Below are 26,938 nucleotides of genomic sequence, written 5' to 3'. Positions count from 1 at the left end.
CAGATCACCGTCCCTGTCTGACGCTTCCCCTTTACATAAATCAGAGCATGGCAGGCTGATGTGTTAATGCCTCAAAGTTAAACTAAACTAATTTAAACTTTAACCTGCAGCACTGAGTAAAAAGTTTTTAAGTAACTCCACATCAGATCTTCTTCTCTCTTTCTTATTCACCCTCATGGTGCACATGTCACTCCTTGCAGTGAAACCTTCCTTTTTTGAGATGAAACTCAATACATTGGGGGGAAAAATTTGCCATGGTCTGACCCTGGTCCAAGGTCTGAGGCAACATCTGTCGGTTTCACATCTAATGCATTTCTTTTCTTTGCCTTTCAGCCTGTGCCCGGCTGAATGTGTGAGTGCATTTACCTTGAGAATGTTTGCACTGAAAGCGTGTTGCCAAAAGGCAGGAGGTAGAGAAGTCGAAGCCCTCTGAGCTGAGGTCCCTCTGCCGGCAGCAATGAATGGCTCTTTCAGAGAGAAGTGCACAGTTGCAGGCAGAGCTGCTCCTCACCCACCCAGTGAGGAGAGATGAAAGTAAGAGAGGGAGAGTGTGTGTGTAGGGGAGATGGCTACTGGATGGTCAAGGCCCATACAATGGTCCCACACAGCAGCAGGAAAGAGATTCATGTATACCTTTCTCGATATAGTACGAGGCAGCAGTGTTTCATTTTAATTTTGCTTGGTGTAAGTACATTGTGCGTGGTATCTACACGGATGGAAAATTAAAAAACAGTCTCTTCAAATAGCTTAAACAAGTCACCTCAGCACAAAATTGTACATATGGCAAGTTGGCAGGTTCAGCCTTGGACTTAGAGCAGCTGTTGAGCCCATTGTTTTCCCCCCTGCTGTCAGATCTTCAAACTCGCACTGCAAATTCCACTCCAATTAAGTCCGGGCAAACCTCTCCATGAGTGTCTCATTGGCAGCTAAAGTGAAAAAAAAAAAGTGTCTCTTGATCTGAACGGAGGAGTATCGCTTTGTTTCAGTGGCACAGAATCAAAGCTCAGCCAGGGAGCTGGATTCAGTTCTTCTGCACTGTGATCTGTTCACTGCGAGCATGAAAAGAGTCATCTGCCCTTCTGTTTGCTCATTTATAGATAAACCCCACTGACTGGCGTGACGGTGACACCTCCGCTAAAGAAATTAGCTGTACGCTGAGCAAACAGTGAGTGCTGTCTGAATGTGGTCACATTGCATTTGCTGGCAATTTGCAAAGAACCGTTTGCATAACAGTGTGGAGCACCTTTATGCAGATATAGCGCTGACTCGTTAAATGATGCAGTAGATGTAATTTTCCACATATCTAAGACCGAATGCTCCTCTAATCAAAATGATGGCAGAATAAAACAGGAAAAGTGTGTGAGGGAACAATTTCTCCTCATCTAATTATCTGCTGGCACAATCCTGGCTGCCTCAGTGTGAACAGTACTCACCCACTGACCCTGGAGAACTAAATGCTAATGTTGACCAGATGTACCAAGTCGCTGATTAGATTTTGGCCCCCCTTCGCTACACGAAACGCCTGCCACAATCTGTTGGGGGACTCTTCCACAAACTACCTAGAAGGCTTACTGAGGGTTTCATTTCTTCTCAGTGTTTACATCTTCAAATGTCACCGGCCACGCGTCACTTGATGTCCAGATGCCTGGGTGTTCCTCAGGTTTTTGGCACCTTTCTTTATAAAATCCTTGCCATGAGTTTTTTCAAGTTTTGAAGAGGTCAATCTGCACCCGCTCTAGTTTTATTTCTCTATATCCAGGAACACAATAGCAGAAGTGATCCGAGGTAAAACACATCCACCGCTACCAAAATAATCCTGTAATTTTCTCAGCATGTATAAATTCATGTAAGAATGCCAAGATATGAGACAGAGTGTTTCACATTCAATTTATTTTCAGCATATTCTGCCTGTTTAGCTTTCTGGTGATGTCATGGGCCGCAATTTAGCACTGCACCTGTAAATGATAACATCCATCAAAGTCTATTAAATTCTATTTAACAATTTTACATCCTGTTTAACAGTCAATATCATTTCACCGTGGAATTTAAAAGTGACATGTTTTTTGGCATTTGAACAGACAACCAGCATGGCTCTGTATTCAGCAGCCATATGAGAGCACTTCCTCACATCAAGGGATGCTCATTTTATCATGGCTGTATCTGAAATTGGACATGACATGTTCCTGTTCTGAGTCTTTCAAACACCCTGCAGCACTGTGTCTCTTCAGCTGCCATTAAGGCTGCTCTTTAACCATCACTTTATCAAAGTTTGGGAAAAAATTGGCAGGGTAGTTATTTCCAAACCATAAATTGCTCTCCAGCACATACATGTTGCTTTGGTTGGCTTGATAATTGAGCCTTTTCGTCATTTTTTTTCCCCTGTCTGTTGATAGGCACACTGAGTTCAGGGCTGTTTGTTTGCTCCTATGGAGGCCACATCTATAGCCACTCCCTTCCGTTGGCCAAGGAGTGTGAAGATTTAATGATTTTTTTCTTGCCCCATTACCAAGCTTTCTGCAACCTTTCTTGTTTGCTGTCTTGTTATGCTTTTTGGAAATCCATTTATAACATTTTGGCATTTCTAGAATACAAATATGAACAGACAGATGAACAAATTGGGGTGGAAACAAAAACTCCTGCCCATCTCTGCTGGTAGAACTAATGCCGCTCTGTGTAAAATGCCACCAATATGTATGATGTGAAAAAAATACCAGATAACACTGAGAGAGTACTGATTGAATCACCATATAGCAAATTGTGGATGCTTGTCTTAAATTGCTTAAATAACATATAATACAGCAGAACATCTACTACAAACAATGTCTAATGTTTTATGCACATTTGTGAGTGTTTAAGAAATGTCTTGCTACTGAATGTGTTTGCATTTTCAATTGCAAAGCTTAACGAAGGGATTTGCATCCCGAGACCACATATGAGCCCGCTATCTCCTCTTGAGTATAATGTCTCTATGGTAACAAGAGAAAATAAATATGGAATTTGCCTTGGCTTTGTGAAGTGTCCGTGTACAAGGCCTCCATGTGTTCCTTGAGAGTTGGCAGGGAGAATGGTGTACAAGTGTCTGCACAGAAGATTAATAAGTCCAATATTTGCATTGGGAAATTGATGAGATTAGTGTTGTGCTGGTTCCACAGACACACTTTGTGACCCTCCCCTCACCTTTTAGTTTAAACACAGCGTAATGTTAGGACAGAATAGAAATGTGACTTTTGGAGTAAATCCAAACAAGGAAATCAGAGTGTTTATAAATGCGGAGCAGAATGCATGGCTCCTTGTCTGCTTTTTCTCAGTATAGAAATCTCTCCATGTGTCAATGAAGTACTTTTTTGTCTTGAAAAATTGGTGTTCACCTTAATTTTGTTCGACTTGTGAGGAGGAATCTTTATTGTCTATTATTTTTTTAGATCACACAAAGTTTTGCAAAAAAAAAATAAGATTAGATCTGTTTTTAATACACACCCCATGACTAAAAAATAAGCAGAGAGAAGAAATTCACTTCTTCACCGTAACTTTTTTTTTATTTTTTTTTTTTTTTTTTAATAAAACGATAAAATCTGGAGATTTCTGTGTTGCACAACAAGTGTATTTCTTCTAAAAGTGGCAAATGAGTCACTTTTGAAGAAATTCCACTCACTCATGCTCATCCCCTTGGCTTCATGAAAATGAGACCCTTATTGCATCTGTGAGCATGAGAGACAATCAATATTGATAATGTTTCTCATATGATATAACCTCCCTCACTTCTGCCTGCCTGATGTTTCATCCTGCCACTTTCAGAGAGAAAGTTTCAGTGAGTCATGGTTTATTAACTATTTTTTGGGGGGAATTCTGGCCTGAGGCAAACATCATTGCAAGAATTCAAAGTTAGCTGTATGTGCAACCTTCCTCACCCTGCTCGTTTCCTTTCTGTAACTTCATCTTGTTTCTACAGGTAGAATTTTATATCTGATGTGCAGCTACAGAGTGAGCAGCATGTCTGCCCAGTGATTACAGTGCAGGACCCATAATGGAGTTGTTAGTGGTTTGATTCTTGTAACAGCAATAACTCCTGTCAAGGATGTCCTTGAGCAAGACACTGAAGCACTACAGCTCATTCACAGTGAGCTGCTATGGTCAGATCAGTCTGTCAGCTGGAAGCAAGAAATGTACCATGCTAAAGAAGAGCCAGGCTTGTTGGCCATTTTATCCTTTATTTCACTGAACTACAGCCACGGTTACAGGCTTATTCCAGTTTGTACAGCTTGTTTTTATACCCCTCTCATCATTCATATTGGCTGTGATAACATTCCACTTATCAAAGTAACCGTGGAGATCTTGAAACAATTAGCTTTACTTAAGCCAGCAGTTTATCTAGAATATCTAAACAGCTTAGTTTAGACGTCAAACTAAAAACAAATGCGCCCTAAAATGTATAATTACAGAGTATGACAGGTCAAAGTCAAAATATTAAGCAAGTCTGTAAACTTTGAAGGATCTTTACAACCAACATTTGGAAAATAACTCAAAATTTTGCTTTAGTTCCCTCTCCAAATATCATAAATTTAGAGACCCTTGAAGCACAGCTAGATTACCATCTCCCCAGGGCCACAGAAGCTCAGGAATCTCAAAGGTTCCCGGTAATTCAGTGGTCTGGTATATGCAAAAACCTCTATGCAATCATTCCAACTGTTCACTATTCTAATTAATTAAGGCCCAGATTTGTGTCTCAAGTTCAAATCTATTTGAAGACTTTGATTATTTCAGCTTATACTGTGCTTATTTGTTGCATATTCTTAATCATTTTGTGCTTAAATCAGTACAAACAAATCGCTAACACAAACTAATACAGACAAAGTGTAAAGAGATTAGGAGAAACTGGGCTCACTAACTAATTTTTGCCCCAAGGCCCCTGAGTCGGTTAGCTGGACCTTGCCTACAGGTTTCTTCAAAGCCAGCCTTACCATCTGACTGCCTTTGATTCTTCCTCTGCCTGATTTGTTTCACAATGAAGAGCTGCCTGTTTCACACGTTTTAAGCAACTAACACGGTATGTCCGAAGGGATACGTACTGACAGGAATCTATATCTACACACCAAGGATCCAAGCGGGACTAAATCAGAATTTAAAGCAAGAGAAACACAATGAAGCTATCAAGCTATCCTTCACAGGGCTACAGAGGTGCCAGATGAACAATTCCTCTAAAGTAAGGAAGAAATTGTGCCTTCCTTCTGAATGCATTGGCATTGAGTGCTCATTGACTTTAAAAGCACATATGATAGCTCCATTTACTCTCATTGTGTTGCAAAAACCCTGGGGAAAAAAAAAGTCATGTCCCTCATCTTGAGGACTCTATATCTGCTGGCAGATGATCTTTCCCACGAAGCTCAGTTTGAGGTTGCTGATTGTCAATGGCAGGCTGCTCGCATGATATCTTAAGGCTATGATGTGCCCAGAGCAGACTGACAGCCCACACACAGACCTCATTTAGCACGGGGTGTGTACACAAAAGAGTTTCTGTACATAAACACAGGCCCAGATTCTGTCCCAAGGTGGAAGGTCAAAGGCCATCTCATGTGTTGTTCTAACCCCTTTCACGTCAATCAGATAAGTTGGTGGAAGGGGGTTTTGCAGGAGTTTAGTAACGGATGGTCTACACCCAGATTTTCAGGTCTGTAAGTGGCAATTTGGGATTTCAAATTGTTGTTATTACCTTGGTGCCATGCAATTTTAGGCAATTCTAAGGGCACAGTCTTACCTACAGCAGCAGCTGCATCGGTGAACATTTACTTCAAATGAGTGCAGCGTTAAAAAAAAAAAAAGTTATGCAGATAAAGTGGGGTTTTGTTTGTCCAAAACCAGAGCACAACAACCCAAACAGATACCAGCAGGGGTTACTGAAAAGAGAGATATCTTGGTATAAAAGCTGAAGAATGAAGACTTACAATGCAGTAAACCCCCAAATAATTAAGATACATCACTTTAAATGTGTTGCTGTTGCTACCATATCCTTTTTTAAAAAAAATATTTTAGGATTTTCCCATCACTAAAAAGCTTGGTAATGATGGTGACAGTTCCCTTTATGGCATTCTGTTGCCATATTTAGTTATTTAATTATTGGCAAGGTAATGTCCTGTATATGGAATCGCATTCATGCGTACAATAAAATCACTATTATGAACACTGAGAATTAAAATTTTGGCAACAAAACTAAAAAATATTTCCAATAATAAATTTGACAGCAAACAAAAATGACTTCACAGTATGAGTCACACTTTTATTTACAAATAAAAAGTCATACAGAAATGTCTCAAAAGTTCTTTGATCAGCATTGATCAGCATCTTACAACATGCTGTAAACAGGAAAAAGTCATTGAACCAAGTAACCGTTTGGTGTGAATTTTGCCTTTAGAACAGCACCGATTCTCCTTAATGCACGAAAGTTTTTTTTAAGGTACTTGGCAGGTAGGTTGATCCAGGCATCTTAGAGATCTTGTCACAGTTCTTTTGAGAAATAAGGTCGTCTCAGTGTCTTGTGTTGTTTCATGTAATCCCACGCAGACTCTGGGATGCTGAGATCAGGGCTCTGTGGGGGACATACCAAGTTTTGTGGGGCTCATTGTTCTTTTTGTCGCTCAAGATACTTCTTGTTTATGAGCCAATTTTGATACTATAAGTGTAAAAACAATGTTCAAATATTATCCTGTGTGCAGAAAAAAAACAGTTTTACCCATAGATCTATATGTTTCATAGGAGACTAAGGCTTCCTCTTAGTTAGCATCAAGGTTTGTATGAGGCGGAGTGTGAGAGCGTATTTCACGAGACTTGGCAAGTACAACTGAGGCTGATGGTAAAGTCATTGTAGTCATAGTTTGGCAGGTATTAGACCTGTGTGATGGTTAAAAAGGCAAAGTCAGGGGACAGCTAAGAGTCATGTCAGTAAGTTTCATTCTTTGGCGGACCTTTCGTGGCGGTCAGTCCAATAACTGTTATGTTATTTCAGGAAGGCCCACAGTGGTGGACATAACAGTTGCCAGCAGTGGACACAGTCAAAGTATGTGAGATGAAGTCCTATTAATTGTATGTGCTTGACCAAAAGCTGACAGCCCACATTGGGAAATGGCATTGATTACATGTGACTCTAGATTTTCTGTGGAGTACCAGGCAGAAGGATGTGTATAAGAATGAGACTAGTGCTGATTACCAAACATAATGAATAGATGAGCAGAATAGTAATGCAGAAGCCAAGAGTCCTGCACTGGAGGTCCTACAAGGATAGTGTCCTGTGCATTAGGACACCTTGTAGGACCACAGCGGGGCCAAGACCTGAAGTGGAACATTTCTAATCAAAGTGTGTTATGACCCTGAGAAAGACAGGCTTATAGTCGCTCCCCGCTGCAGCAACGGAACTGTGTGTTTATTTTTGATAAGAGCTGTTGGGGAGTTTAGTGCCCAAAATGAAAACTCCAGAGAAAATTCTCATCATCACAGAACTGCCAAGTTTTCAATAAGCAGGAATTATGCATGACCAGATGTCTCGATACGAGCGGCCTCTATGGGTTTTTCTTTTTGACTTTTTTTTCTTTTCTTTTTTTTTAGAGAATAGTCTGTTTTATCATTTGAGTGAAGAGGAATCCATTCTGGTCAGGTTGCCATTGTTCCTCTTATCCATTGAAAATAAATTAAAAGGAAAAAGGAATAACAAAATTCTTACCCCAAGGGGCTTTTATGGAACTACTCATTCAGTTTAGTCCCCAAAATCAGCTCTCCTTGTTTATCATGACTGTTATCAACTGGTAACATCATCAGATCCTGTTATCATACATCATGTGATTTAAATTCATGTCTATATTAGATTGAGGAACAATGCTTGCTTTGTGGAGCGCTCTGCTCTGCGTGTACTCACATGCCCCGATTAGTGGAATCATGCCGATGTAGCCAATGGGGTAACAAAAGGCGCTGGAAAAGCAGAGTGAATCATGGGAAATGTTTCCAGAGTTGGGCTGATTCATCTGAGACGTGTTAGAAAAAGCCTCAGGTTTCCACTCCAACATCTGGAGCTGGCTTGGTCAGTTAGGAACAAGCCAGGGCTGGAGGCTTTAATCAAATTGTCGCCCCGCTTCTCTTACCTAATATAGACAAAGCAACTGTGGAGAAAGAATGTCGGCGTGCCGCAATTAGCTGCGATTTGAGGAAATCTCAGTGTCAGATCTTGCTGTTCATTGTTGAAATGGACTGAATGGCTCGTTTGTTGTAAGATGTAACAAATTTCTCTCAGCAGCTTTCCAACTCATGGGATCTTTTTTTTTTTTTGCAAATTCTGTATTCACACACAGTATCTCAATTAGATCAACCGACAGAAGCCCAACATTGTAAAACATCATCAATATTCATGTGTTGTATGTAGAAGTTCATACGTGTGAAGCTATATTCTGTTAAGGGATTGTTTTGTTCCCACTATCCCTCTGAGACTTTTGTCTGCTATTTTTACAAGTCCTGCAGTGGTAGCTTGCACATGAATATGACTCACCAATTTAAATATAGAGAAATCCACTGTGAGTGTGGGGACTCCCTCCAGCCCAGAGGGTGTATGACTCATAAGCACAAGGCCGCAGTGGTTAATCATGAGACATCAGACTCCAGACTAATAGTTTTGTGCTTCTAATTAGTTCTTGACTCTGAGATGTTATTAGCCTTTGCCCCAAGATGACGGGATTGAGCTTTAGTCGCAAGGTACTATGATATGTGAACCTCCAGGGAAAAATAAAACATCCCTTTTTGCATGTATTTGGTTACCGACATAGTTCTGGCAATGTTTAGAGTTTCTGGCAAATATCTGATGGACAACATGGAAAATGTGACATAACTGCTTGTATTTTCCACAGGGACTATATTCAGTGATGTAAAGTAAATATGATAATTCCTTTTCCACCGGTCTCCTGTTCTGTCATTCCCACTACATGGCAGTGGGAGGCTGCAGTTAGGAGAGACGCTTTTCACAGCATGCTGACATGAAGGCAGATCAGCGCCAGCTCGGGTCCCGTTGAAAATCTTCATCAACACCGCTAAGGGACCACGAAGGACTCTGAGTAATTTGAAGCCAGACGGCCTCATTACAGGCTGGGTTCAGACAGAATCAAGGGGCTGGGGATAGCACCAGGCCTGGGATCTGGCAGACGACACTCTGGAATAGCATGCACCAGATAAATATAGCTAGAAGGTAGAGCCAACAGACAGAAAGAGCATGTTGCTTCACATGAGGCTGACGAAAGAGGGAAGGCAGAAAGAAAGAAAGGAGATCCAGGGTGTGGATTTTGTGTGCGTGTACACAATTGTGTTTATGTGCATGAGCGAGGGCGTGTGTTCTTTAAGCGCCGCAGTTCACACAGATCCCAGTGTGAGGGGGCCAGAGCAAATGCTGTCACCCCTCTCGTTATAAAGACTTAAAATAACCAGAGGAAATAATGTGTCCCACGGAGTTTGGTTTGACTGACTGTACAGCCGCCTGCAGTAGCATGAAGCAGAGAACAGCTGCATAACGGGCCCAAACACACGTCACTGGTTTGCCAAGTCACACAACCAGGCTCTTTGTGCAGTCATGTGTTGAATCTTTCACACAGTTCTGGCAAAACAGATGCTGAAAACTTCAGCACAGTTACATAAAATGTTGTGAAGTGTTCAAGACACTGAGTTGGGTGTGAATGTGCAGAAAATGTATATGTTGTTACAGCAAATGTATACAATGATTGAGATTGGGGAAGGGAAATAGTTGCGGTTGACACAGGAATCTGAAGATTTTTGTTAAGATAGAACACCATTAAGAATTTAAAAGTAGCAGATATGATTCTAATGTAGTACACTTTTGTCATATTCAGTGAATACCTCCTAACGGCCCACAGGCTGTAGCCATTTAGACGTATTACATTGGAAAAACTTAATGTAAATGCAAACTTTTTGTAAAAAAGAGTTTTGCACTTGAAGTTATTAGACACATTTAAGTTTTTGTTTTGTTTTGTTTTGTTTTTTGACATATTTAAAGAAGAGTTTATGCACCTCACAGGAGAAGGGAACACCATTTATAAATGTTAAAACAGGAGGTTTTCTTTCATTTATTCTTCTTTCATTCCTTAAGATTTGTCGTCCTTCTTTTTTTTTTTCTAAATTTTGTTTGTTTCTTCCTGTTTGTCACGGTTTTTTTTTAGTGGAAAACAACCAAAGATAATTGCATTTTCTACTCTAAATGGGACCAAATTGGAAAAGTAATGACTGAGACCATAATCTCATTAGCAAATGAGTAAATCAGTATCAACAGTCTGTCTCCAGAATCGCAGACTTTACCTTGAATCTGAATTGGTGTTGAATTTACACATAATAGATTATTTCAAAACCAGTGTAGGGATGAGTTGAAGGACGTCAAAACAATCACCGACAAGGGGGAGAACAATATATATCATAAGTGTTTTTATAATTAGATATCTAAAAATTAAAGGAATAATTCCTAAAAAAAGTAGAAAGAACTTTTATACCACTCTCGTGTTTTTTATGATAAGCAAACATAAAGTGAGCCTAACTTAGCATAAGGGCTAGAGGAAACAATTAGCTGTGCTCTATCTGAAGGTAACAACATTTGCCCACCAGCACCTTTAAAGCTCCTTAGATCATGTTTGTTCATGGCATTATTTTTGTAAGGCGTCCTCACTTTATAATGGTCATAATAACAGTAATAATTATTATTCTAAACTGTATTGATACAAAGAGTTACAAGGTGATCTTCAAAACACATGAAACATTAAAAAAGCAATGATAAAACATTAAAACTGAATAAAACTTGAGATAAGACAGTAAAATATTAAAGAAGGGCAACAACAACAACAAAAAAGTCATTATTAAATATTGTAAAAATGCCAGTCTGTGCAGGTGAAAACTTTTTAAGCTGAGTAACTGCTTCCAAAGAGGGAGTTTGGTCCATAGTGTTGAGGGCTAAAGCAGTAGCTTTGATTAAGCCTGGACTGAAGAATCATGTAAAAATGTACTAATAGTGGTTTAATGTTTTGCACATTACCACACATCCAGCCATCGCCCTCATCACAAGACACTTATTTCTACCTGTTACCCAGAACCAACCCTTTACCTGCTAAGTGTCCCTCTTGCATTCTGCCCTTCCAGAAAACATTGTTCATGCTCCGCCACCAAGCTCACATTGGCATTTGCAGACATTACTCACATTTCATAAAATTTAGGTCGGCAAAGCTCAAAAACAATTATGTGCTTGATCAAACAAAGAAATAAAGTCAATAGTTTTCGTCTACCACCTTGTGAATAGCAAGAATAAAGACTGTGAGAGAAGAATCCAGATCTCTGAGCTACTGACAGCAGCAGCTGAACGTACCGAAGTCAACAAAAGATCAGCCAAACCGAAAAAAATGCAGATGGCAGGAGGGATCAGCTCGCGCTAAGAACAACTAGTATTTTTGTGGCCAACTATGCACTCTGATGTACGAAATTGCGTCCGAGCGGGCCATGGATATAGGCCTCTTGGGAATGTGAAGATGCAGAGCGTGGAAGCTGACCATGTGTGACCCTCGAGCATCCTGTCACTTCACAGCCAAAACTGCATTCCCAGGCTTCCACTCAGGACAAATCTCCATTATATAAAGGACCGCAGTCGCAGACACTCTGGATGTTTTAAACATTGTTGACTTCAGTTGAGATTCGGTGAGCTTAATTGCTATGCTCTGTCCTTTTGTGTCTCGTGGTCCTCTGAAGGGGAACATAAAGTAGGTGTAAACATCGCAGAGATGCTGCCACCACAAGAAAGCTTGCTTTTCATGTCTTAAAGCAAACCACTGATACATGCAACCCAATCAGATCTAACGGCAATGTGGTCCAGTCTTTGCTCAATAACCCCCAGAGGCTATGTAGTTAATTTGCAGTGGGAGAGAGCATTTTGTAACACATAAGGGTACCAATAACCGTTGGATGCCAATTAGCTTAAGGCCAGTCTAAGGGGGGAAAACTAAACTTGCTTTTTCTCGCTGCCTGATTCTCTAATGCACATAAATTTATTAAAAAACATGATTAAGCTCCTGATGTTTCTTTGCCTTGTTTCCAGTAAACACACAAGCTAATCTTGTAGATGTATGGACGGGGAATATGGTCAAGCAAAAACAAAAATGTGTTATGTAACCAGATGGCCATTTAGTCAAAGTAGACTGCGGGGAAAGTCTGGCGTGTGGTTTTTACTGTAAGTCTTAAATACTTTAAAATGGATTAGATCTTTGAGGTGTTGAATGAACACTTTAGATTGCTGGTTTGTATCTGGGAAAGTCCTTGTGTTCTTAATATTAGGGCCTGCAGCTCTTTCTACCTCCGCAGGTATAAGCTATTATCACTTAATGAGTTGACTAATTAGCCTGAGATCTGTTTGGGAGATGCAGATTCAAGTTAGAGTCAATTGAGACATCATGGATGAGGAAGGAGAGTGGGTCTGAGGTTTTACAGACAGGGTTTTACTCTGCTTTAGCAAACAGTGACAGAGAGATCAGCAGTTTAAAATAGAAATATCTGATTACTGGAAAGTGTGTTCCAAACAGGAATGAGATTTCATCCTCATCTAAAAACCAGTTTTACAGCCTCTGCAAACTTTCTCTAGACAAAATTAATGTTTCCCACTTTGCAACAGACATTATCAAACCAGACAGCACATCAGTTTGTCCAGGGGTGATAGGTTCGGAGAACTGATAGGACAGAAATGGAGTTTGATACAATCAATCATAGTTAGAGAAATATGCCAAGTTCCAAAATATAAAAATAACACCAAGTCTTTTTCCTATCTCTGCAGGAGTAAAGATTCTCTTCCTGTAATTTGTTATATTGTGAATTTTGGGGGAAGTCTCAACACCCACTTGCTCAGCAGCTGTTGTTGCAGTGAAATACTGTCATCCAACATGCAGCTACTTGTGAGGACAAATGTTTTTTCTGGCAAGTAAAAGTGGAATAAACCGGGTTCACTGCCTTGCCAAATTTTGCATTTTGTTTTGAGATGTAATTGAACGTGGTTGTCATTGCTAGAGGAGACTTTTTCCTGATGCTTTCACATGACACGAAAATAGCAGTGATTGCAATTATATAAGTAATTCAAACATCTCATGTCAGTAAAATTAAGCAGCTTAATAACAGTGATTGAAATTGCACATAATCAAGAAAATAATCCAAATAATGGATCACTGATGAGACGTAGTAATGAACATCCTTATTAGTGGCTGCACAGTCTAGCCAGACCCACTGCAGATCCCCACTTCTGCTTTCAGCCTATAAAAAAAATACAGTATGTGCTTGTTAAACACATGTGGCATTGATATAACCTTCTCCTCAATTGGGAAACCTTCAGTCTCTCATAATTGACTGACTTTTTGAACAGGCTCTGCTGAGCAGCCAACTCTCCCTCTCCAAAAATGTCTTCTCAGTGTTTTACTGGGAATAGTCGCCTCCAGATATCCACTACAGAAGAGGTTGCTCTCAACATGACATCTGTAGTCCTGCACTGAAAGGTGAAATCCAGTCCACATTCTAATAAAAACATGATTCGGTACAGTCTCTGGATATCCTAAATACTGCAGTATTGCCGGGGAATGTTCAACCATTACCTGACAGCTGTCTTTGTGCATGTAGGTCAGCATTCCTGAGCCTGTCGATGGGCTGCGTGGACACAGTTTGGGAGCTGATGTAGGGAATTAGCTTTGCACTACCTACCAGTACGAATGAAATGGAAAACAGCTGCATAGAAGGGTCAGCAAAGTTTGCTTTCGTTGTGCACAGCACTTAAGCTGCTCCTCCTGATGTAGAAAATGGACAAATACAAAACTGAGAATATCTGTGTCGCACACACACACATACACACACACAAGGTTTTCATTTATTTGAATCCCAAGAGAATTATTAACTTCAAATGATTGAAATAGTGTTTATGTATCTCCCTAATGCCTACGTTTCTACATCATTACATTAGGCTCAAAATGTAATCAAATGGTCCAGTGAGTCGGTGATGTTTTCATTGATCTTTCTCCTTTTGTAACCATCAGATAAAAGGGGTCATATTATATCCCTTTCTATGAAGTTAATGTTGGTCTCACAGGTCCTCAGGATGCGCATTACTGCCTGCACACCTACTTCTGCCTCTGCTCTGTTAAATAAGTGGCAATGAGGACACCAGAGGAGGAGCAGGAGGAGGAGGAGGAGGAGCCAGCCAGGGGGCAGAGCTTATCCTCTTGTGACATCACAACAGGCGGCAAATCTCATTCAGAGACACACTTGCCATTCTATGGAAAAACAAAACAAATGAAAGGATGGTGTTTACCCAGATTTTATGGGTCTGTAGACACACTTTGAGAGACTTAATTATATCCAAAAATAATGAAAGACTTGAAACAAAGACTACCAAAGTCTAAAGGACGAGTTTAATAAATGCATTGATTCTCACAGGTAGATAGATCCCTTTGATTTTAACATCAGAACTCTTTCTTGTAGCGCAACTTGAAGAACAAATGTTAAATTTTTTTGTTGTTGTTTGTTCAATCACTTTCATACTGTGATTTAGAATGAACGTTGCAGACAACTGGGGTATCTAGCAGTGCATTAGTCTTTTTTCTTTTGTTGCCACCTAAACTGTTGTGTATGCTATCATTCCATTTCAACCTCTTGCATACTGATCTAATAGTGACCCCCTCACTATCAGGTGGCTTTTTTTCCGAAGCACATGGGTTCAGCACTGTGTGGGGGCTTGTGTTTAGACTTACTATCGGACCTATGACTCGTTCGCAGACGATAATGGTTTTACCTTGACCGGAACAGGCCTCTTTTTTAAATACAAGTCATAAACTATTGATGGTGGTCTACATTCGAACTCACCGCTGACTCCTGAATCACATCATTCCAGAGTGAGGTCATTTGGAAACAAACTTAGTGGCCCCGAAATAGTCTGCGTGGAGAAATGGGGGAGTTGGATAATATGTACTGCAACAGGCTGTTGTGCTGGATTTATGAATGAGGCTTTAACTGTGAGCAGGTGTCCAGTGTTACAGATATAACACACATCCTTCCTGTCATTCTTGAGGTATGAAAATATATTGTTGGGGGGAAAAAAGGGCTGCCATGCTTTGTTAAGAAAAATAGCGATAAGTAGTACCAGAGGAGTGGCTAGGTCTCGTATGGGCATATGGTACGATTTTAGTGAATTATTGCAAAGACTTGAAGCGGACACTGCGTGAGGAGGATGCGGTGGTGGTGCAGAGTTGGATATTTTAATGCCAAATCCAACAGGAGCGGCCCTGTGCAGCCTGGCCTCACCCAGCCTCGCCCTGCTGTTTGAGCTGTAGTCTGAGGCGTCCTCACACTAAAGACAAATCGCAAAATATAGGACAAAAACTGAGGACTGCATTAATGTTTTTTTTGGTTTTTTTTCATGTATTAATCATCATGACTTACATGACGAAATTTGGATCAGATAGTAAAGGCCGCTTGGATAACAGATAGATTGCAGTTTTCCAGTTAAAAGAGGCTGAGAGAGGCAGTCTTCATAAACCTCTTCTTTCATCTGTTGGCTTTTTGACTACGCTTCAGTCCGCCAATCGCTGTGGTTTCGTGGCCTCATCCATTGACATTCCATTCTGCAAACTAAAATTACTTCTGCCTGGGTCCCACAACTGTTTACAAAACTAGCATCTGAAACTTACCTATGAACACATTTTCTCAAGTTACGGTTAAGTCAGTGTACAGCTGCACATCTTTATGCATTTGTACAGTATGTGGATGTTTTATGGAGAGATTATATTGTGTAGCTGAAAAAAATACAGCATTCTATATTCTATCAATATATGTGACATGTTTAAAACCACTAGTCACCTCAGTTGACTTGCATTTGGCTTTAGTGTGCAGCGTGAGCCATGCTCAACAACAAACGGACTATTGTGTTTCCACAGTGTTGCTCGTATCCACAAAGTTGGCTTGAAAGCTTCAAAGTATTAAAAAGCATCATTCGCATTTTGTGCTTTGCAGTTCAGTGTTCTGGATGCATTTATTTCCATGGGCCTTACTCTTGGTGAACAACATCTGAATAACATCTGAATGCCAGCTGGATGGTAGTGGATGCCTTTGGCAGGATTATCGAGAATCAGTGCATTTTGGAGCAGCATTCATTAGTAGTCAGAAATATATAGGCTGCTTCATTTGGCCTGTGGAATTCAATTCCTCAACCTCATTTAAATTCTAATAAACAACTGTAAATATATTCATAACTAAAGGCCAGAACTCATTTACATTGGATTCACAGGACCAGTGTTATGAATTTTGAAAAGCTTCGACATATGCTGTGTTACATGCATGTTTCAGACCCATTATAATATCTGGGATGCTAACGCTGGAGATGAATTAAACAGCGGACATTAATGGCTTAACCTAGATAAGTTTTACAATAATATAAAGAAGAAATGTGAGACCTCTGAGTGAACTGTATTTTAAAGTGAATGACATTCATTTTCAGATGCACGTGTGTGTTGTGTTATATGGTGAGTCTGCATCTGTTCTTTACTGCATCTGTTCTTTACTGCAGCAATCTTTTACTGTGCACTTTCAGTTGGGAGGATGTTTTATAATATGTTCCTCACAGCTCTGAGAGTGTAGCATGTTGTTTAGTGCTCAGAACACCAGTGGCCTCAAGTTACATGTATAAAAATGTGTTGTAAACAGCCAGAATTATTGAAATGGGTTTCCTGTCACATGGCAACAGCCAGAAGCATCAGTGTCCATTAGCAGTTCTTTATCTCTGCTCCAAAAAAGGCGTCCAGTGTACACTGGTGTTTTCTTTGTGGACGAACAGTGCGACCCATTTTTCCACTAAGTTGTCTGTCAAGATAGAGCAGCGCTCCATAGTGTGTGTGTGCCACAGTTTAACCGCAGCCTCACACTGAACATGAGTGTTGCAGGGCTGCCACATCACATCACTGAAGCAGTTAAAAATAAAACGCATTATTAAGGTCTTATGAAGCTGCTATCACTCTGAAAAGGCACGATTGGAAATCAGACCAACACCCTGACACTCCGCCAAGGCCTTCTGGTGAAACAGCAGATCAGAAGCCTCCAGAAGGTGCTCTTTTCCCCAAAATACATTTCTTGCTGCTCACCAGAAAATCCCCTCCTCCCACTGGTACATTGCGTACTTTCTCTTTGAGTCTTTCTTTCCATTTGTCCTTTCCTTTGCTGCTCTTAGTCAAGTGTCGGTTGGAGCAGATTTTTGAGGACACAAAGGCTCCTTTTACAGTAGCCATCTGAAAAATAACTTTTTCTGCCATTTGTTTGGTTTGCTTTTTTGGGGGAGGCAGTTTCCTCCACAGCCTGGGTTGGACGGCCCCTCCCTTTTCGCAACAGAGTCGCCCTGCAGCTTATAAATGTTTAAAAAAGAGCCTTCTTCTGCTCCATCCAAAACCACCTCAAAGCTTGGCAGAGTTAAAGGACGAAAGCAGTAAAAAAAAAAAAAAAAAAAAAACGTAGCAAACACATTCCATGTCATCAGCTACACAGCACAGCGCTGGTTGCGCAGGCAAGGTTGTACGTTTTTCAACTTAATCCTTTTGTGCAATTCAATTTTCCAACGTTCTGTCAAATCACAACAAGTCTCAGTTTGTGTTTGTTCACCACAGCCCACACAAAGCAGCCACTCGGTGTTCAACAGCTACATAGTACAGTGATTCTGAAAAATTCCTGTAGATTTATGGGCTCCATGTTCACAACAGTTAGTTTTTAGTGTGGCAGGACCATAAACGCTGCTATATTCTCCATATGGCAGGTGTGCAGAGGCTGATGAGAGCTTCAAAGATAAGGAATTTTTCAACACTTAGCTACACTCCACTTCACATTCATGTCATTAGGCACATTCACACTGGGGAGCCACCACTGTTAACTGCCGCTTATGTGTCTTGCTCAAGGGCACCTCTTTGGACCTTTTTATAGTGGGAGGAAATGGCATTACTCAACCTCGAGCTCGTTTGGGGATTCAAACTGTCATCCCCGCAGTCATAAACCCTCCTCTACAACCTTCATGCCACCAGCACATGCATATGCTTTCTCTTAATCAGGAGGTCCTTTATCTGCATCAAAAGCTGCGCATTTGTGTGTGTGTGTGTGTGTTTTAGCCTGAGTGGATTGAATTGAGCGTGTCTGTGGCTCATCGGGAGGATTCTGTGAGAGCAGGAAATGAGGGATCCTTGTGCGTGTTTATGTGTGTTTGTGTGAGTTTTCATGTGTGTGGCCATCTGAAGCATGAAGACAGATGAATGAGTCATCCATTTAAAGCTTCTCACTTTTGTGGCTGCCAATATATTCGCTTCCGTTGTTTTATTTTTATCCCCATTTATGCTCTTTGTGAAGAACTTCAACAAAAAAAACAAACCTCTGGGCCAGAAATATGGTCTAGAAATAAATTGAATGTAGATTTCTCTCAATAATGACTATCATTACATATTGTGGGGAAGCATATATGTCCTCTCAACCAAATCATACCAAAAGAGTTCTGTGTATCTGAGCACATGTGATGAAAACCACTGCAGCAACACACCAGGTGATGTTTAGACAAAGTTACTGTGCAGTTGACATTAACGTTACAAAATGGGACTCTGACTTCATGCCGCATTAACAATATAGTGAAACAAGGAACTTACTGAGAATTATCTGTGCCAGCACCACACCCTTCAAGTGGCTCAAAGAACGGAAACAAAATGTCATGCAGCTTTTACAAAACTGCTGACCCAAGTGCATTAAAAGCAGCCTAAAACACAGAGCCTCATTTGTTTGAGAAATACTCACACAAAGCCAACTCTTTGCAGCAATGCCTTGTTAACCATTAATTAAGCTGCCATTGCTGAGTGCTTGCACATTATTCAATTAAGTCAAATGTAAACTATCTCTGCAGGTGGGCTGCCAATATTCAATAAAGAAAAGGGGGGACTCTTTATTTTTAGCAGTTTTATTGAAAAGAGAGCACGAAGCAGCAGTGAATTACCTGTAGTAACCTCACTGAGAATGGGAGGACATGCTGTTGTTGTCACAAATTACTATAATTTTTCAGTGGTGCCAGGTTTTCTGAGGCTGAAGGCGGTGAGCTGGCTTTTCCAACCTTTGCCTACTTCCTGTTGTCAGAACATGTTGCTTGGGACGTTCTTCGCCTAAAACAGCAGCAGCCTGTCCAAAAATGGTGGTTTTTAATTTGTTGGAGAGCTAACCATCTCGTGATCCCGTAAAGCCAGTTAAAACCAAACGATCTGAACACTGGCAACATCAAACCAGCCAAAGAGAGGCTTTTAGCCTTTTTGTGTTAAGTCTGGGTTAAGTTTGGGTGCATCTTAGTACTCAGTGGCTTACAAATTGGTTCAAAGGGATTGAGTCACTGGAATCAAAGCAGGAAGGGCTGCACACACCAAAAGAGATAGAAATGATATCACCCACATGCATGATGGGAAAAATTGCTAATGAGTCTTTATGAATGTCTGACCCTAATAAGAGTATAATCGCATTGGGAGCTGTGAAATCATGTGTTCACCCATTAGCAAAAGGAAGACACTTCTCCCTCTCTCCGATTAGTCCAAGAAGCTCCCAAAAGGGCCGTTAGCATGCGCACTCGAGAATGTATTTAAATCCAGAGGAATTTTAATTACAGTCGGATAGCTTTCAACTGGGTTAGCTTGTGATGTTGGGACGGTAAATTAATGGTTTTGTAAGCTGTTTTTCTTTAATCTGCAAACTCAAACAGGAGTAACCAAGCAGACAACAACATCACAGGTGATGTAAATGACTACTTTTAATCATAAAAACCAGAATAAAAAAATATATATCAGCCAGGCATGTGGCTTTAATCCAATCTCCATTTCACAGACTAGTTTCAGATTTTCTTAGTCTCCGATTGATTAATTGTTGATTTGATCGTGTCCCTGTATGTTTCTGTTTCTTCAAGCTGGGAGGGGTCCATTTGACAAGAGTGAAATATTTTAATTTAAATCAACAAAGGAGAATCTTATTTTAAAAAACATCAAATTTCTCCATTCATCAGCGTTTAGGAATGTTGTGACAGATGTGTTTTATATGATAAAGTAAAGATGGTGATTTGTATGTCTGATCTTTGAGACAGACGCTTTAGAGAGCTGCGACAGGAAGCGTGTTGCCAGCTTGACAGATCATCCAGATCTGTGAAATACTCAAAAAGCTAATCCTCAGATTTGTGATTATCATATCCACTGGCATACAATTTGATCTCCCTGTGAGGTATGAGATGTAATGTGTGCACGCTCAGACCATGTCGCACATCAGTTCTCAAACATATTGACAGTCTGCGAGGTTTGCTTACCTAGCGGATAAGCACTGGTGAACACATCTGCAGATGGTTTAGAGTTTGGGTTTGTACTGCAGGAGGCCTCCTGTCCCATTTTCCCCACCGTGTTTTAAAGGTGAACATATATCATTTTCCCCTTCACGAGCCAAACAGAGAACGGAAAAGTTTAATCCTCACAATCTCTCCCTTCTCTCAAAAGACCCAGATGGAACACAATGCATGATGATTCCTTTTGTGGAAAAAAAAGGAGTTTTAATGGCTAAGATTCAAGTAACAACTAATGAATCACAATGGATGTTCCAGATACAGGTGTGCAGCGAGGGTTTCTGCAGGAGGTCAAAAAATGAGTGAGTGTACGAGAAATCCTGAAACCTTAAATGGGGATTATTACCATTTTTCAGTTTCAAAATCTGACTCCATGATTGGGATGACGGTGTTTTAAAGGTCCCATATTGTGCTGCTTTTCAGCAAATTAATCAATTAGGAAGAAGATGCTCTCTGTAGCCAGAGCTGTCAATCACAGATGAGCTGGACAACTATTGGTTAGTGGAGTGTTACATCTCATATGGGTCAGATTCTTACTTCCTTGTATAACTGGGAGGCTAACTAGTTATAGGGGGCTTTAGGAAAGACAGAAGAAAATGTCTTTATATGCTCATAGTTTTAAGTTTAAACTTCCAAGTTTATAACCACAAAACACAAAAAAAATGGATTTTCACCCTATAAGACCTTTAAGCACGTGCTCCCCTGTCTACTGGGCAAAGGAATTCAGTGGCACCATTTGATCAAGAATAAGCCTAAACATTAGCAGATATTCACTGCAAAAGTTGTGTATTTCAAAGAGTTATACAAATGACATTTGGAAAACAAAGGCATGGATATGATGTGTTTTTTGTTGTTGGTGAGTCCTGGAAGACCTGTCAACTGAGTCAACACACCCAGAATCCCTGATATGTGGTTTAATGCAACCTTGTCTCCACAAAATTACATTTCTTTACCACTAAACAACAGTTTCAACTAGCTTACATTTTGAAGGATACATGTTTTCTCCCAGTAAGGTAACAGTATGATTTAGTGGGAAATAATGTCACTTTCAAACAGCCACAAAGTTAACGTTAAGAGGACTCGTGGTGGCACAAATCCAACACAGGACTCTCAGCTGACACAGTGAGCATTCATGTCCTCTGTGGGACCTAAGTCTAATTTTCTTTCACTGTTTGCTTGTGTTTTCACCCATTGTTTGGTTAGGTTAACCCTATTCAGGACTTTCATGTTGCCATACATAGAAGGTTTTTCAGAGTCCATTGGACCCCAAGAAAAAATATGTGCAAAATATTTGTTGGTATTCCTTACAGATTTTTATACTATATTAAATCAACTTTCTGATAACTTGATGTATTTTGGTTCCAAATGAATGACAAATGCCCCTCTCTTTATATTGAAAAAAATAAATAAATAAACTTCAAAAATTAAAAAACTATCAAGAAAGAAAGACGTGGTTTTTATTTTTTATTTTTTTGAATCCTACAAGATTTGATTAAGTCAACACACCCAGACACATAGTCATCTTTATATCCTAATTTCAGCTTAATGTAACAATTGTCAAAATCGACATTATGACAAGACATTTCCTTTCATCATTTCTTGTAAAAAGACATGCATCAACGCAGCATTTCTAGATGCGAGTCTGCTTTTGAGACAGCAGTGAGCGGTCTGTCCAGAAAGAAAGTCACATTTAGCAACACTAGATCTTTGATATAAAGCTCAGCCACAGATTGGCTGATAAAGCCAAGATGAATGGTTTGAGCAGCTGACTGATCTCTGGATATCAAAGTTACACCTTTAGTCTCAAGCCCCTCTTGTTATCATTTATGGCTGCCGGTCAACATTCAAAGTCAATGTAGCTTTAAATATAAAGTAGAAATGCTACATCAGAAAGTAAAAGTCAGGTTCTCACTACTAAAGGTGATTCAGTGCACATGCAGGCCTGTAGAACTGATGTGCAAAACCATTAAACATGTAAGAAATGTGGCCAGGGAGCCAGTGTGTGCCAAATGACAGCATGTTGCACACATGTCCATAAAACATCAGAAGAGATATGTAGAAGAAAGAAGGTGAAGGACAGAGCATTTGCTCCACGAGGAGCCATTATCTGCTGTAGCACAATCATGACATACTTTCACTGGTCCTTGGGGAGAAAGAGCAAGAAGACTCTTTAATGAAACCCATTTACATATTTTAAACAAGGCGCACTATTTGTTCTTGCTGGATACTGATATTCTGTATTTTATGACATTGTGTGCATGTAACAGACTGATCAGGTGATGACATTTCACAGCATGCTAACATTTGTATTCCTTCTCTGCAGTGGACAACTCCTACTGCCTTCTGCCTTTCCACATTATTACAAGTTATAGTTTTTTAAGGGTTCTCCATTTACAAATATGTAAAATCTCCAGTTATTAATGTAAACAGTAAGCGTGTGCATACGTTTATAAACCTGCTGCAGTAGATGCCGTATTAAAAGCTAAAGATATATCTGTGTTAAGAAGCAGCCCTGGACAGATTTGAATTACAGAGTCAAAGTTAACAAGTAAACCCTTTCATACAATCAATACTTGGAATCACCAGCTCTCCGGATAGATTTTTAAACCCTCGGGGGTTTTTTGTTTATTTTTTTCTCCACCCTGTCAAAGATAACAACGGTTGCCTCTATCAGATTCTGTTTTCGGCTACAGGGTTCCGTGAAGGCAAGCATTGATTTTAAACATGGGCTTTGTTTTAGTCTTCAGTCAAGACAGTGACTCTGTCTCAACGGAGCTTTTGCCTCCAGCAGTGAATAAAAAACACATTTCTCACTTTCCCTTTTCGCGCATGCTCGCTCACTCGGTTCTGTTGATGATCTCTCTCTCTCTCTCGCTCGCTCTCATTGACTCCATGTTTCAAACATTGCACCTCTCCAACCCTTGGATTCATCAAAGTCTGACAGCCTTGTCAATATTCACCTCCCAAACTGCGAAAAAAAAAAAAAAAAAAAAAAGCCATCCAGTGCCTCGATGAGATGAACAAATGTGCTCATAAATCTAAATATAGCCACGAAGCTGTCAGCATTGTATGTAAAACTATGTGTAGCGATGGGGGTACTATGCGCAAAATCTGTGCAAGCCATCTGTGCCCAGGCATGTCTTATGCCATCAAATTACTCACCCGTGTGTGGCACTTTCATCAGTACACGTAATTATGCTGTGACAGGATTAAAGATTCGTCTACCTGATGATGGATGAAAGGCTCACAAGATGCACCAGATTTGGATTAGCAGATACATTTCCAGCACAGTGTACAGAAGACTGAAGAACATGTGCTCTGAAGGTTATTGGTAACATTTTTTTATTGGCTTTTTTTTTTGAAGAATTCTTTAAAAAAAAACAAAAAAAAAACATGTTGAATGTGTGTTAAGATATAAAACCATTGAAACTGTTGAGATGTAATGGAGCAGAATATTACAAGTCAACAGATTCTAGTATTGAAAGCAGCTGATGAACCAGGAGCTTTTGGAATTCTTTCATTTGTCTCTACAAAAAGCTGAAACTTGTCGCAATTTTTTCCTCATAATTCTAAGCTAAATGGATATGGACTAAAGTATCAGACAGTAAAATACGAACACCTCATTTTAAGGAAAAATAAGACAACTTTGTTCATAACACTTCAACAACAGCCCCCACAAGCCTTTAAGAAGCACCTTTGAAGTGGCTAAATGCTAACAAAATGAATACGGTCTGGTCAAAAATTACACAAATTAGGTTTGTTATAATGTCTTGAACAGAAAAGCAAACTTCCCCTGCTGTTTTGTGGAAAAATAATCATCATTTAATTTCGTTTATTTAGTTGCTTTGTTCTAGAGCTGCAACAATTCAATTTATCGATTAGTCGCTCATCTGAAAAAGCTGCAATTTATTCCGCAGCCCAGTCTGACATCAAAATGTGTAACAGCTACACGTTCAACACCACAAAACATATTTATTTTCACAGAAGTGGCTGTAAAAGTGTGAGATGTTAAAGTTTTTTAGGAGCTATTCTTCTGGTAGAACTATTTACCCTTGTAACTTAGAAGCCATTATTGTTCGCGCGGGTGTATGTTAATACTAACTATGATGTTTTTCTAAACTTATCCGAGGAGTTTTGCATCATAAACCAAAGCAAATAGCGTCAGATAACATCAACTAAAGTAACCAGGGACTGAGAAGGCAGCGAATTGTAAAAATAATATGAAAAAAGAATGGACCCACACAGGACTCCTGAGTGAAAGTCATGTGTTTGGTTAATGTCACCGCCACCCTGCAGCCTCCTAAAGCCCACTTTGTTACTGTTTTTATGTGAAAAAGCAAAAGACGCTTGAGCCACATGACATGGATGCAGCCTAATAGAAAAGAATAGGACAAAAAACACAGACATATCACACTTTTACAGCTTTGTTTTTTGGGGTTTTTTTTGCAAAATTATAATGTTTTATGTTGTTTTCCAAAGTAACTATTACACATTTTGGTGCGAGGCTGTTTTGTATTTTGATAAATTATTATTCATTATGAGCTTTGGGGAACTGCAGGCATTTTCTGACGTCGCTTAGATAAAGCAATAAATCATGAAAAATGATTTGCAGACTAATTGATAATGACAATAATCAATGATTGAGCCTCACTGAATTTATTTCACATTTACTCAAAGACCCAAAAGTTAACTGATTAAAACTGTTTCAAGACTTTTGTTTGGCTTCAGCTATGGAGTTTTAAGTTCCCTGAATGAATGTTTTTATACCAAAATGTTTCACAGAAGTCATAGCTGACATTTTGTTTGTTGACTGTTTGTCAGAGCACCTGGTTTTCTACTAAATGTGCTCATCTTCTACACTGATGATGTGCTTAAACTGTCGTTTTCTAAGCAGAAATATAAAGGACTTGCATCTAGCGATAAGAACTCCCTCCACTTCACTAATCCACTCTTTGATCAATGCTTTCATGAGCTGCAGACTTACAAAAGGTGCAGTATGTCCCCACTGCACACTATAACCAACAGAGCAGTTGTTGTTCTTCCTTTTAAGATCATGGTTATTCTCTTCATAGCTTCTGAGAATACCTGGGGCTATGTTCGGCTGTCGCAGACTAAAAGTCTTTGTATCTTGTGCTCTGGCAATTTAGACAGATCTTTGACTGCGGTACAATAGTTTCACTTTCAGGACGCACACCTCCCTAGATCAGTTCTGGAGTTAAGAAGCAGTCAACCTCCAACAATAGCTGCCCTGATCTGCTGTCATCCAGAGGTGGGTGGTACAGTACTGGTGGGAGTCTGATTTCTCCTCAGTCGTCTGCAGTACATATGGTCGTTTCAAACACAGTGATGAGCATTTAGCTCAATCAACCATGCACGTTTGGGGGTTACACAAAGGAGGATTATGAGCAGCGTCTCTCAGATGAAATGAAGAAATAACGCTGTAATCAGTCAGAGGCAATGAGGTGCATTACTCGTAATTACATCTGTTGGATCCACAGAGAAGATGTTGGAACAACAGCCCATTCAAACTCCCTGCTCTTGTTATCATCTAAATGCAAATTGTATGTAATAAGGACCTCTGTCGTTCTGCTGAAGTTCTGTGCCAACTTGTAGAAACAGCAAAAAGAAAAAAGGCTCTCTGATGTAGCTCTCAATCTTTCTGTAGTCACTCTTTGTATTTCTCAAGATTTTTTTCCCCCTCCACCACAAGCATGCTTTCCAGTTTCTGTCTGTGTTTTTCATCATAGTCTTTCTCTCTGAACTTTTTGTCTTTCTAAATTCTTCTAAAGTTTTTTGTGCCTTCTGTCTTCAAGACATCCCTGAGGTTCAGCAAGCGTTGCTGCACATGAACTCGTGGCACTGTGGCATCACTTCTGACTCATGACCCTTGTCACAAGTTAGGACACACAAACCACGGAGACTGTCTTCACAAGAAAAAAAGACAGCAGTGGCCAGTTGTTCAAATGCTTAGGACAAACTATAATCATGTTTTCCTAACAGGCAACCTCTTGCGATAATGAATATACTGATCGTCCTCTGTCGGTAACAAAAGTGGATGTAGATGCGCTTTGTACACAACAACAGACATCTTGGATTTTGTTTGATAATCTGGCTCACGAAGCAACTTCAGCATGTATCTGCTATCAACAGACAGCTTTACTTTGGTGTCGTTTGACAAAGGTTGGCTAAACTTAGCTAAACTAATCATCTTGTGATGGACCCACATTTCAACCTGTCTGCTGTCTGACATCACATTGCATTGTCTAATTATGAGAACTTATTTAAGAATAAGGTTGTTGTTTCACAGTATCTGCTGTCTCAAGTATCACTTTTGGATTATGAGGAGGATTATAGATAGAAAGTAAAACTTTCCCACCCTGCTTTTTACCCTGCATTGTAGTAGCCAAGGCAAATGTTGCAGACTATGAAATGAACAAAGTGCTTGCAGGTGAAGAAATGACTGACAGTCATTTTGGAGGTATTCAGACTATTCGGGGGAAGACTGGTTGTTCATATCAGCAGGCT

At 40.0% G+C, this 26,938-nt stretch overlaps 1 protein-coding gene across 1 annotated transcript in view; it reads left to right on the top strand.

Annotated features, from left to right (window-relative positions):
* cspg4 (chondroitin sulfate proteoglycan 4) overlaps positions 1-26,938 on the top strand; it is a 72,319-nt gene that overhangs the window by 232 nt on the left and 45,149 nt on the right. The gene's annotated exons all lie outside the window — the stretch shown is intronic.

The sequence above is a fragment of the Stegastes partitus genome, unplaced genomic scaffold (assembly GCF_000690725.1).
Source record: "Stegastes partitus isolate 25-593 unplaced genomic scaffold, Stegastes_partitus-1.0.2 Scaffold21, whole genome shotgun sequence".
NCBI classification, from domain to species: Eukaryota; Metazoa; Chordata; class Actinopteri; family Pomacentridae; genus Stegastes; species Stegastes partitus.
This window is presented reverse-complemented; position numbering and strand designations above follow the sequence as displayed.